An 11,870-nucleotide genomic window follows, 5' to 3' on the forward strand; every position below is an offset into this window, starting at 1 on the left:
AGGCTAAAAGAACTTCTTTTTCAAACTATAAGGTAATTGCCCCTAATTGCTTTTCCTTGCTCTAAAAATCTTTCATATTCTTTCTCATAAATCTTCAAAATGGCTATGCTCATTTACGAGCTAAAGTCCGCTTTTGTCTTCTACATTTCTCTTCAAAAAACGAGCAAAGCAATTAAGAGCCCATGGAAAACCATGGATGCAAAGGGTGCCTTACACCTTCCCTTTGCATAATTACCCCCCGAACCCTATTTTATTTAAAAGGTTTTTTCCTGTTCTTTTAGCCTTTCTAATTAATTTGGATAAAATAAAAGTCGGTGGCGACTCTTGCTATCCGCAACATTTCGATATAAAAGTCAGTTCACCGTATTACAATTATGAAAGAAGCCGATCTAGATGAAGACGATTGGATTCAGACTCGGTTGGACCAGATAAATTTGATCGATGAGAAGAGGCTCGCAGCTATTTTCCATGGTCAGTTGTACCAGAAACGTATGATCAAATCCTTCAACAAGAAATTCAAAATTCAGGCATATCAAATCGGTGATTTGGTTGTAAAACGCATCATCTTACCACAGGGTGACCCCAAGAGCAAGTGGAGTCCCACTCATGAGGGACCATTTGTAATCAAGAAAGTATTTTTCGGCGGAGCCATGTTGCTTACCACTATGGATGGCGAGGATTTCCCACACCCTGTAAATGCGGATATAGTCAAAAAGTACTTCGCTTAAAGAAAAGCTCGCTAAGTTGAAAACCTGAAAGGGCGACTTAGGCAAAAATGAGCGTCTCGGTGGATTGAAAACCTGAAAGGGCGATCCAGACAAAAATTAGAGACTAATAAACAATAATCCCGGTAGGCTGAAAACCTGAAAAGGCAGCCTAGGCAAAAGTTAGGGAATAAACCTATTTTATTTGTTAGTTAAAAAGTTGTGTTTATATTTTGTTCCTGCATAACACTTTTGAACTACCTCTCGAAAGAAGATTCTAGTGCGGTCACATAGGAGTTTGTACGTGTTAGTTTTATGGATTTGAGCAGTACAATAGATGCAGGCTCAATATGAGAAATGTCTTTCTTAGCCCTCAGTCGGAAGCTCTATTTGTAGTCTTGGAGTGAGGATTAGCAACATTGATGGAGCCAACCTTGGATTCACTCCATTAATGGCAACAATCAATAACCTCCGCCGTCACCTATTTAAGGGATCATAACTCCCCTAACGGAAGCATACCTTTTGTATCGCGTAACCGTTAAGGTCGACTTGGGTAAGGGAATCTTGCCAAGCTGTAGGTAGACACCTACCGATCTGGAGGATATAAGTGAACCGACTAGGAAGGGGGTCTTATGGTTTGAGGGTCTTTGGGGTCAATCCTAGCTCAATGTCCGCCATGCTCTTTGCCCATGCGGTTTTCTTGATCGGTTTAAATATTCTAAATATGTATATATCCGATTTAATTGATGCGGGGAAATTTTTTGTAACCATTTCTTTTTAATTGAATTAATTCTAATTTATTTGTTATTTGAAAAGTTGTATCTATGTTGGATTTTCGATAAGGTAATAAATTAGTTAAAAATAATTGGTTTGAGATAAATAAGTGTTATTATAGAATTACTAGTGTGTATACCCGTGCGAGGCACGAGTTTAAATTTATGAGAAAAATTATTTTAGATTTATTTATAATTTTATAAATATTTTAGATTTATTTATAATTATTTAATTTTAATTATATCTGTAACTAAAATTAAAATACTATAGAACTCTTTTTTAGGAAATCATAACAAAGAGGTACCTCTATTGTTTGCACGGGTTTGAATTCTGATAATGGAGCGTGTTACAATAATTATTAGATCATTTTTTATTGGCAGGCTAAGATTCTATGAGCACTGTTACATAAATATGACCTTTACAAAGTATACAAACATAATAAGCCGATAATATTTTCCCTTCCAATATTGCATAATATTATTTTTATAGGATATGCAATTTACCATATTTCATATATTTGGTGCTAAATTACATGAATAATTTCATTTTATTGACCTTGGCTCCATTCTACATAGAATATTATAATTAAAAAAAGACATATATAATTTATAAAAACAAAATATACTATAAATAATTTTATTTAGCAAGAAAATAAAAAAATTTATAGTAAAATAATATGGAAACATATTTAATTTAAATTAAATGGTACAAAAATATGTATTTAATTTGTAATAATAACGCATTTAATATGATTGTAAAATAAAATTAAAATTAAAATTTTATATGTGGAAAATTATATATTCATTTCAAATCAAGATCAAAAGCAACGTTTTTTCATACCCTATTAGTTTAAATTTAATTTTGGTAAGAGTGAATATATTGTTATTGCAATATTAATTATCACAACTAATATGTATTAATGCTAATGGTAAACAATAAAATAAATGGGTCAACTTCACTACCCATCATAAGAGATTGAGTAGTGTACCTTCAACCAATCACATGATACTATTTAAGTTTAGTACATTTAATTATTTAACACTGCTGCGTACCCAGGGCCGGGATCGAACCCAGGACCTCTGGTTAAGAGGGAAGAGATCCTTGCCATCTCACCCAAGTGCTCTTGGGTGTTTTCAAAGCACTTTATATTAGAGGTAAACTTACCCAACTTTTTGAGTTGGGTAGATAAGAATTCACCTAAAATAAATAGAAAAAAATTACTCAAGTGAAAGTCAATAATAACAAAAAGCTGGAATTGTCCAACTTATTAATAAATTTAATTTGATAAATAGAAAAAATTACTCAAGTGAAAGTCAATAGACCTTACCCAACTTTTTTTTTCTGTAAAAACAAAAACTAATAATGAAACATTGATAAAAAGAAAATTTTGACCATACAAATTTATTTTGATACATCAATATCAATTGTTAGTTTTTTTATTTCAGAGACACATATTTCTTTTTATGTCATGTGCTTAAATAAACTTATATCTTAAAGACACATTTTTCTTTAAATTATTTTTATGTATAAAAAATAAACATATTTTTTATATTTGAATTAATGACACATTATTTATACTTGAAAAACCATTATTTTCCCAATAATTAGTGAATATGAATAATTATCTATAAATTGTAATTTTTGTAGATCTATATTTTAAAATAGTGGTTAACAAAATATAAATTTATTGATTTAAATTTTTAAATAATTTTTTTATTTTATTTTATGCATCAATGAAAAATATTAGTTGATTATCCCTTTTTGCTTAACTTTTAAATAAATTTATATTGATCATAAGTGAGTTAATTAAGTACTTATAAATAATAATAATAATAAATTTATTCCGAAATAGTTTTAAATATGTATATATAGTGTGCATCAAGTTGTCAAAAAAGATCTTTAAAGATAAAAAATCAATACAAATGGTACACTTGAAAGAGTTTAGCAGCACACTCCAACAACATATAATAAAAAAGAAACCATCATTTGTTTCTATTTTTGAACAACAACAAAATACAAAACATTATAAAAGTGTATATAAATTTTCTACATCTATTAACCCCATAAATTTTCAAAAGTAAAACAAAAACTTTCCCTTTGGAAACAGCAAGTGAAGCAACTATCTTTTCTTTCTGTTTTGTAGCTCTCCATACTTGACTTTTCCCATAAGAATTTTAGCATAATATCTTTCTTTGTTGCTTCATCTATTAATACCAAACACCAAATCAGTAAAAATTCAATAGATTCATAACTATAGAATCCTCAAGAGATATTAGCAAACCCTTAAAATTGATATTATAAAAAAAAACTTTACCTCATTTGACTCAGGTATAGTGACCTACCAACATCTCTCTTGTATTTATTCATTTTTATTATGAATTGACCTCTGGTAAAGATTATCATATATGAATGTGATTATTCATGATATACTGCATCCGTTATGCTTCCAAGAAGATGGCTTGTTACCTACACACAACTCGTTGGGAATAGAAGTTAGGAAGCATTGGTCAAACCAATATTTAACAACTAACCAAACAAATTTTAAACATAAACATTCCCCATGTTGAGGAAATTTTTTATCAGAGAGAATAAGTTTAATTACCTTTCTTCCTTCACTTAACTTTTGCCTCACTATATGCCCATTCACGAAGATTAAGGTCAGAATCAAGACCTTGAAGACATTATCACACATGCTTATTTAAACACCCTTTAGAAAATTCATTCATTTATCAATAATCAGAAACAACACAGACTTTTAATCCTACTTGCATCTTACTAACTGAAAATTTGAACAACTAATCAAACGATCAACTTATCTGCATTTCTCACACATTAAAAATCACAAACATTTAGTGGTCACAAACAAATTTCAAACCATTTATCAATGCATAAAAAACAAAACATTTTCACAATAATTAATCAAAATATAACTTACCCCATTGCCAGCAACCATTTCGAATTCGACCACAACCACACTGGAATTAAAAGTCATATAAAAATTGAAAGAAGTTCACAAAATATCAGCTATCACTTTTGAAAACATTAATAGAAAACTCAATCTCTAGACCAACCATTAGACTCGAAATCTGATAAACCTGCCGAAACGCATTCATTTTACAAAACGAATTCATAAATAACTTTGACCCAATCTGAGGCTATATTGCCGTTATTGGAGAACACAAAAGCCCCTCATCAATTCAAAAAAGAAAAATCCATGAGAAGTTGATCAAACCTACATTAAGCACTTAAGAAAGAAGTTAATAATTTCCCCACTAAACCATGAAGAATCTAGCACACGATCCAATACAAAGTCGTACTCAAAAACACAAAAATTTGTATCCATTTAGCTAAATCAAACAAAAGAGTGTCTTCAAAACATATAAAAATCAAAACTTTATCAATTAAATACCTCTAATACAACAATGGTTTGCACAAAAAGCAAGTATTTTTCAAAGACATATACACAACTCGAATCCTCCATAAATTGAAAAAGGATCCGAGAACAACGCACAACAAATGGATGAATGAGTAAATGAATGAGTGAGAGTTATTCTTTTGAAAACAAATCCTTCTTGAAAACAATCTCCATCAACCTACATAAAAGACCATGAGCATTCAAGATTAGGGTTTGTGGAATATAATAGAGAATGGAGAAGAGAAACTCACAAAGATTGAAAAAGAGAAGGAAGAAATAGAAACAGAAGGAAGACGGGAGAAGACGGAAGAAAGATAAAGTCAGAGGAGGAAGAGAGTGTGAGGAAGAAGAGAGAGAAAAAAGAGAGAGTGATGGAGATGGAGGGATGAAGCTTGAGAGAGAAAGAGAAAGTTGAATAGACCAATGAATTAGGTTTTTCCAATATAAAAAAAAAAGTCTACATTGGAAACTCAAAAGAAAAGTGTGCATGAGATATCATTGAAAACAAAAAATAGAGTAATATCTTCACAAATCCAAGTTTCACGTGTGAAACAATGTAATGGGTAATTCAATGGTCTAAAATATTAATAAAATTTGACAATTAATATACACTATTAATTATATTACAACTAAAAGGTAGATAATAAATATTTTATAAATAAAATAAATATTTAATGTAGTTAAATAATAAATAAAAAAATTGTTTTGCGTATGAAGAGGAAAGGGATGTTTCAGATTCCAAAAAATAAATAATGATACAAATAAATATAGCTAAATAAAAAAAATTGAAATATAAAAAAGTAATAGCAATTACTATAAATAGAATGAGGAGAAATTATGAGAATGCATAAGAGAGTGACAAATGACAAACTTGCCAAAGAACTCCTTTTGCTTTATTATATTTAAGGTTTTTCTAACCTATGCAACATTGCATAGGATAAGGGCAATTAATAAACTATTTCTTTCCATATAAACTAGTGTCTTAATCGTGCGTTCGCACGGGTACCCGTAGTTTTCGCGCATTTGGGTATAGAAAAATCAGAAATGTTTGGAAAAAATTATAAATTAGATTAGAGGTTATTATAAAGAAAAATGGTGTGTGGAAAACAAAAGTTATTTTTAAAGTGTTGGGCCTAAATATTTGTAAGAATATGTTGGGCCTAATTTGATAAGTCAATTTAATAATATTTTACTGCATCGCACGCGTACCCGCTGTTTTTGCGTATTTGGATTGAGTCAAATAAAAGGTATTAGTAAAATATTATATTCTAGTTAAAATTGAAAAACTTACAAATTAGTAGGGTATGGATAGGGTACTATACTACCCGTTCCCATATATGCAATTTAAAAAATTCACGTACTGAAGCCCATATCTGTGTGGGAATCAACGTTTGAGCCTGATCCCGTGTCCTATGAATTAAAAAATATAGCTATTGAAAGATAATAGCATAATAAATGATAGATGCTAGTAGGGACCCGTTCCCATATCTGCAGTTTAAATAATTCATGTACCGAAGCCCATATTCGCGTAGGCACCAACGTTTGAGGTTGTTCCCGTATCCTATAGATATTTAAATTCGTTTAATTTATTATTTTAACAAAAGAAAGATAATGACATAACAAATTGTTAGAACAAGATTTGTTCTGATCAATATTCTTAGTTTTGATGATAACAAGGATATGAATTTTGTATGAGATAATGTGGTACTCTAATACTATGCAATTTCCCTTTCAGGAAATATATAAAGAGTATGCACAAATCAGCGCTCAGAAGCTTTGACTCAGAAGGTTCAGCATGCAACATCAAAACATGGTCTGGCAAGACATCAGAAGATGGTCAAGCAGAATCAGAACATGGGTTTATGGAAGCATCAGAAGAACTTGAGATCAGAAGCAGAAGCACTGAAGTTCTCATGGTATCACGCTCAGAAGCACTTCAAGGTCAGAAGACAAGAAGATGCTCTGCACCAAGCTGTTTGACTCTGATGATATTAAACGTTGTTTACACAAACATCAGATCATAAGCAAATACAAGATGGCAGGCTATGCTGACTCACAAAAGGAACGTTAGTAGCTATTAAAGGCAACGTCAGTAGACACAGCGTAAACAAAGCTCGAGGTAGTTGACAAAAGAGTGAAACATTAAATGCAATGCTGTACGGATTATGCAAAGCATTAAATGCTCCCAACGGCCATCTTCTCAATTGCCTATATATATGAAGTTCTGATGAGAAGCAAGTTTACCAATTCTGAGAACTCTTGCGCATTATACTGAAACGCTGTCAAATTCAAAAGCTCTCAAACTTCATCATCATCAAGCTCACTACATTATTGTTGTAATATATTAGTGAGATTAAGCTTAAACTTTAAGAGAAATATCACTGTTGTGATTATAGCTTTTTTGAAGCCTTGTAATACTCTTAAAATTCGATTACATTAAGTTGTAAGAACTAGAGTGATCAAGTTTGATCATGATACTCTAGGAAGTCTTAGCTGGTGTCTAAGCAGGTTGTAACTAGAGTGATCAAGTTGTGATCAGGATACTCTAGAAAGTCTTAACTTGTGTCTATGCAGATTGTTCCTAGAGTGATCAGGTTGTGATTAGAAGACTCTAGAAGACTTAGTCGTGGGCTAAGTGGAAAACCATTGTAATCAAGGCTCGAGGTAATTGACAAAAGAGTGAAACATTAAATGCAATGTTGTACGGATTACGCAAAGTATTAAATGCTCCCAACGGCCATCTTCTCAAGTGCCTATATATATGAAGTTTTGATGAGAAGCAAGGTTACCAATTCTGAGAACTCTTGCGCATTATACTGAAACGCTCTCAAATTCAAAAGCTCTCAAACTTCATCATCATCAAGCTCACTACATTGTTGTTGTAATATATTAGTGAGATTAAGCTTAAACTTTAAGAGAAATATCACTATTGTGATTATAGCTTTTCAGAAGCATTGTAATACTCTTAAAATTCGATTACATTAAGTTGTAAGAACTAGAGTGATCAAGTTTGATCATGATACTCTAGGAAGTCTTAGCTGGTGTCTAAGCAGGTTGTAACTAGAGTGATCAAGTTGTGATCAGGATACTCTAGAAAGTCTTAGCTTGTGTCTAAACAGATTGTTCCTAGAGTGATCAGGTTGTGATCAGAAGACTCTAGAAGACTTAGTCGTGGGCTAAGTGGAAAACCATTGTAATCTTGTGTGATTAGTGGATTAAATCCTCGGTTGAGGTAAATCACCTTGTCAGGGGTGGACTGGAGTAGTTTTGTTAACAACGAACCAGGATAAAAATACTTGTGCAAGTTGTTTTTATCTTACAAGTTTTTAAGCTACACTTATTCAAGGTGCAAGCACTTAACCGTGTTTAGAAAAGATTCAGGAAGAGAAAAACGCTTCAGTAAAATATGGCTGGTGAAGAACTTACATCTACATCTGGCTCTACTGAGCAACATAATGGAAATGGTAACAATGGTTATACTAGACCACCAGTATTTGATGGTGAAAACTTTGAATACTGGAAAGATAAACTTGAACGTTACTTTCTTGGTCTAGATGGTGACTTATGGGATCTTCTGATGGATGGTTATAAACATCCAGTGAAAGCTAGTGGCGTAAGGCTTACAAGGCAAGAAATGGATGATGATCAGAAGAAGCAATTCAAAAACCATCATAAATGTAGGACTGTTTTGCTGAATGTTATCTCTCATGCTGAGTATGAGAAGATATCTAACAGGGAAACTGCCTATGATATATATGAGTCATTGAAAATGACTCATGAAGGAAATGCTCAAGTCAAGGAGACTAAAGCTCTTGCTCTAATCCAGAGATATGAAGCCTTCAAAATGGAGGATGATGAAAACATTGAGAAGATGTTCTCAAGATTTCAAACGCTAACTGCTGGATTGAGAGTTATGGATAAAGGCTACACCAAGGCTGATCATGTAAAGAAGATCATCAGAAGCTTGCCCAGAAGATGGGTCCAATGGTAACTGCATTCAAGATTGCAAAGAATCTGAATGAGGTTTCATTGGAAGAGCTAATCAGTGCCTTGAGAAGCCATGAGATAGAGCTGGATGCAAACGAGCCTCAGAAGAAAGGTAAGTCTATTGCATTAAATCAAATGTTAAAAAATGCACTAACGCTTTTCAGGCTAAAGAAGCAGATTCTGAAGAATCAGAATCAGAAGAAGAAGATGAACTATCCATGATCTCCAGAAGGGTAAACCAACTCTGGAAGAGCAAGCAAAGGAAGTTCAAAGGCTTCAGAAGTTCAAAGAGATTTGAACGAGGAGAATCTTCTGGTGGCAGAAGATCTGACAAGAAAAAAGCTGTCTACTATGAGTGCAATGAGCCTGGACACTTCAAAAGTGAATGTCCAAAACTTCAGAAGGAGAATCCCAAGAAGAAGTTTCATAAGAAGAAAGGTCTTATGGCAACATGGGATGATTCTGAATCAGAATCAGACTCTGAAGGAGAGCAAGTCAACTTTGCACTGATGGCTACAGAAGATGATGGATCAGAATCTACATCAAAATCAGATTCTGAAGAGGTATTTTCTGAACTATCTAGAGAAGAGTTAGTTTCCAGTTTAACAGAACTTCTGGAACTCAAGGCTCATCTCAGTATCAAATACAAAAAGCTGAGAAAGCAATTTGAATTTGAAACTAAGAAGCTGGAATTGGAAAATTCTGAATTGAAGGAAAAAGTTTTAAAATTATCCAAAAATAGTGGATCTCCTTCTGAATCAGAAAAATCCATTCCTAGCATGAATCATATTCTGAAGGAATATGACTTGAGTTTTAGAAAATTTCTATTTAGAAGTATTGGCAGAAGTCAACTTGCTTCTATGATATATGCTGTGTCTGGAAACAATAGAGTCGACATTGGTTATGAGGGTGAAACTCCATACAAGCTTGATTTTGTGGATGATATGAAAATATCATACAAGCCTCTGTATAACCAATTTAAATTTGGCCACTCCCATGATATTAGGCACACATCACATGCTCAAAGCTTTCACATAACACACTAAGAAACATGTGACACAACCTAAGAAATATCATGGAACTCAAAATAGAAATTATCATGATGTTCCTCCTATCTCTTATAATGCTAAACCCAAGTTCAATCAGAACTTGAGGAGAACTAACAAGAAAGGACCCAAGAAAATGTGGGTACCTAAGGAAAAGATTATTCCCATTGCAGATATCCTTGGCTGCAAAGAGGACAAAGCACAACATGCCATGGTACCTGGACTCAGGATGTTCTCGACACATGACGGGAAGAAGGTCTATGTTCCAAGACCTGGTGCTTAAATCTGCTGGAGAAGTTAAGTTTGGAGGAGATCAGAAGGGCAAGATTATTGGCTTTGGAACCATTTGTATGGTTAACTCTCCTTCCATAACTAATGTTCTTCTAGTAGATGGATTAGCTCATAACTTATTGTCCATAAGTCAATTAAGTGACAATGGTTATGACATAATATTTAATCAAAAGTCTTGCAAGGCTGTAAGTCAGAAAGATGGCTCAATCCTATTTACAGGCAAGAGAAAGAATAATATATATATATAAGACAGATCTTCGAGATCTTAAGAATCAGAAGGTAACCTGTCTTATGTCTGTTTCTGAAGAGCAGTGAGTCTGACACAGAAGATTAGGATATGCTAGTTTGAGAAAGATTTCTCAGATTAACAAACTAAATCTTGTCAGAGGACTCCCTAATCTGAAATACAAATCAGATGCTCTTTGTGAAGCATGTCAGAAGGGCAAGTTCTCTAAACCTGCATTCAAGTCTAAGAATGTTGTTTCTTCCTCAAGGCCGTTAGAACTCTTGCACATTGATCTGTTTGACCCAGTCAAAACAGCATCTGTCAGAGGGAAGAAATACGGATTAGTCATCGTTGATGACTATAGCCGCTGGACATGGGTAAAGTTCTTAAGACACAAGGATGAGTCTCATTCAGTGTTCTTTGAATTCTGCACTCAGATCCAATCTGAGAAGGAGTGCAAAATCATAAAGGTCAGAAGTGATCATGGTGGCGAATTTGAGAACAGATTCTTTGAGGAGTTCTTCAAAGAAAATGGTATTGCCCATGATTTCTCTTGTCCTAGAACTCCACAACAAAATGGAGTTGTCGAACGAAAGAATAGGACTCTGCAAGAAATGGCCAGAACCATGATCAATGAAACCAATATGGCTAAGCATTTCTGGACAGAAGCGATAAACACTGCATGTTATATTCAGAATAGAATCTCTATAAGACCTATTCTAAATAAGACTCCCTATGAATTGTGGAAGAACAAAAAGCCCAACATTTCATATTTTAATCCTTTTGGATGTGTGTGTTTTATTCTGAATACTAAAGATCATCTTGGTAAGTTTGATTCTAAAGCACAAAAGTGTTTCCTTCTTGGATATTCTGAACGCTCTAAAGGCTATAGGGTATATAATACTAAAACATTGATTGTAGAAGAATCAATCAATATCAGATTTGATGATAAGCTTGGTCTTGAAAAACCAAAGCAGTTTGAGAATTTTCCAGATATAGATATTGTCATATCAGAAGCTGCAGAACCAAGAAGCAAAGCTCCAGAAGCTGATAGTCTCAGAAGCAATGGATTAGAAGATCAAGTTGCTGCATCTTTAGAGAATCTCAAGATTTCTGAAGAGCCAACAGTCAGAAGATCATCTAGACTTGCATCAGCACATTCAGAAGATGTGATTCTTGGAAAGAAAGATGATCCCATCAGAACAAAAGCATTCATTAAGAACAATGCAGACTGTCAATTAGGTCTTGTTTCTTTAATCGAGTCAACTTCTGTTGATCAATCTCTAGAAGATCCAGACTGGATAATTGTCATGCAAGAAGAATTATATCAGTTTACAAGGAATGATGTATGGGATTTGGTTCCTAGACCAAAAGGATTCAACATCATTGGTACTAAGTGGGTGTTCAGAAACAAGCTAAGCGAGAAG

The 11,870-nt window shown here is 33.3% G+C and overlaps 1 long non-coding RNA gene across 1 annotated transcript; it reads right to left on the reverse strand.

The window, feature by feature from the left end:
• Positions 1 to 3,329: 3,329 nt before the first annotated feature.
• On the reverse strand, positions 3,330 to 5,285 carry LOC131627634 (uncharacterized). The gene is made up of 3 exons (XR_009291538.1): positions 4,081 to 5,285; positions 3,793 to 3,944; positions 3,330 to 3,682 (listed from the first exon to the last, which is right to left on the reverse strand). It is a non-coding gene; the product is annotated as an uncharacterized LOC131627634 (long non-coding RNA).
• Between the last annotated feature and the right edge of the window lie 6,585 nt (positions 5,286 to 11,870).

This window comes from Vicia villosa, unplaced genomic scaffold, assembly GCF_029867415.1.
Source record: "Vicia villosa cultivar HV-30 ecotype Madison, WI unplaced genomic scaffold, Vvil1.0 ctg.000393F_1_1, whole genome shotgun sequence".
Taxonomy (NCBI): Eukaryota; Viridiplantae; Streptophyta; class Magnoliopsida; order Fabales; family Fabaceae; genus Vicia; species Vicia villosa.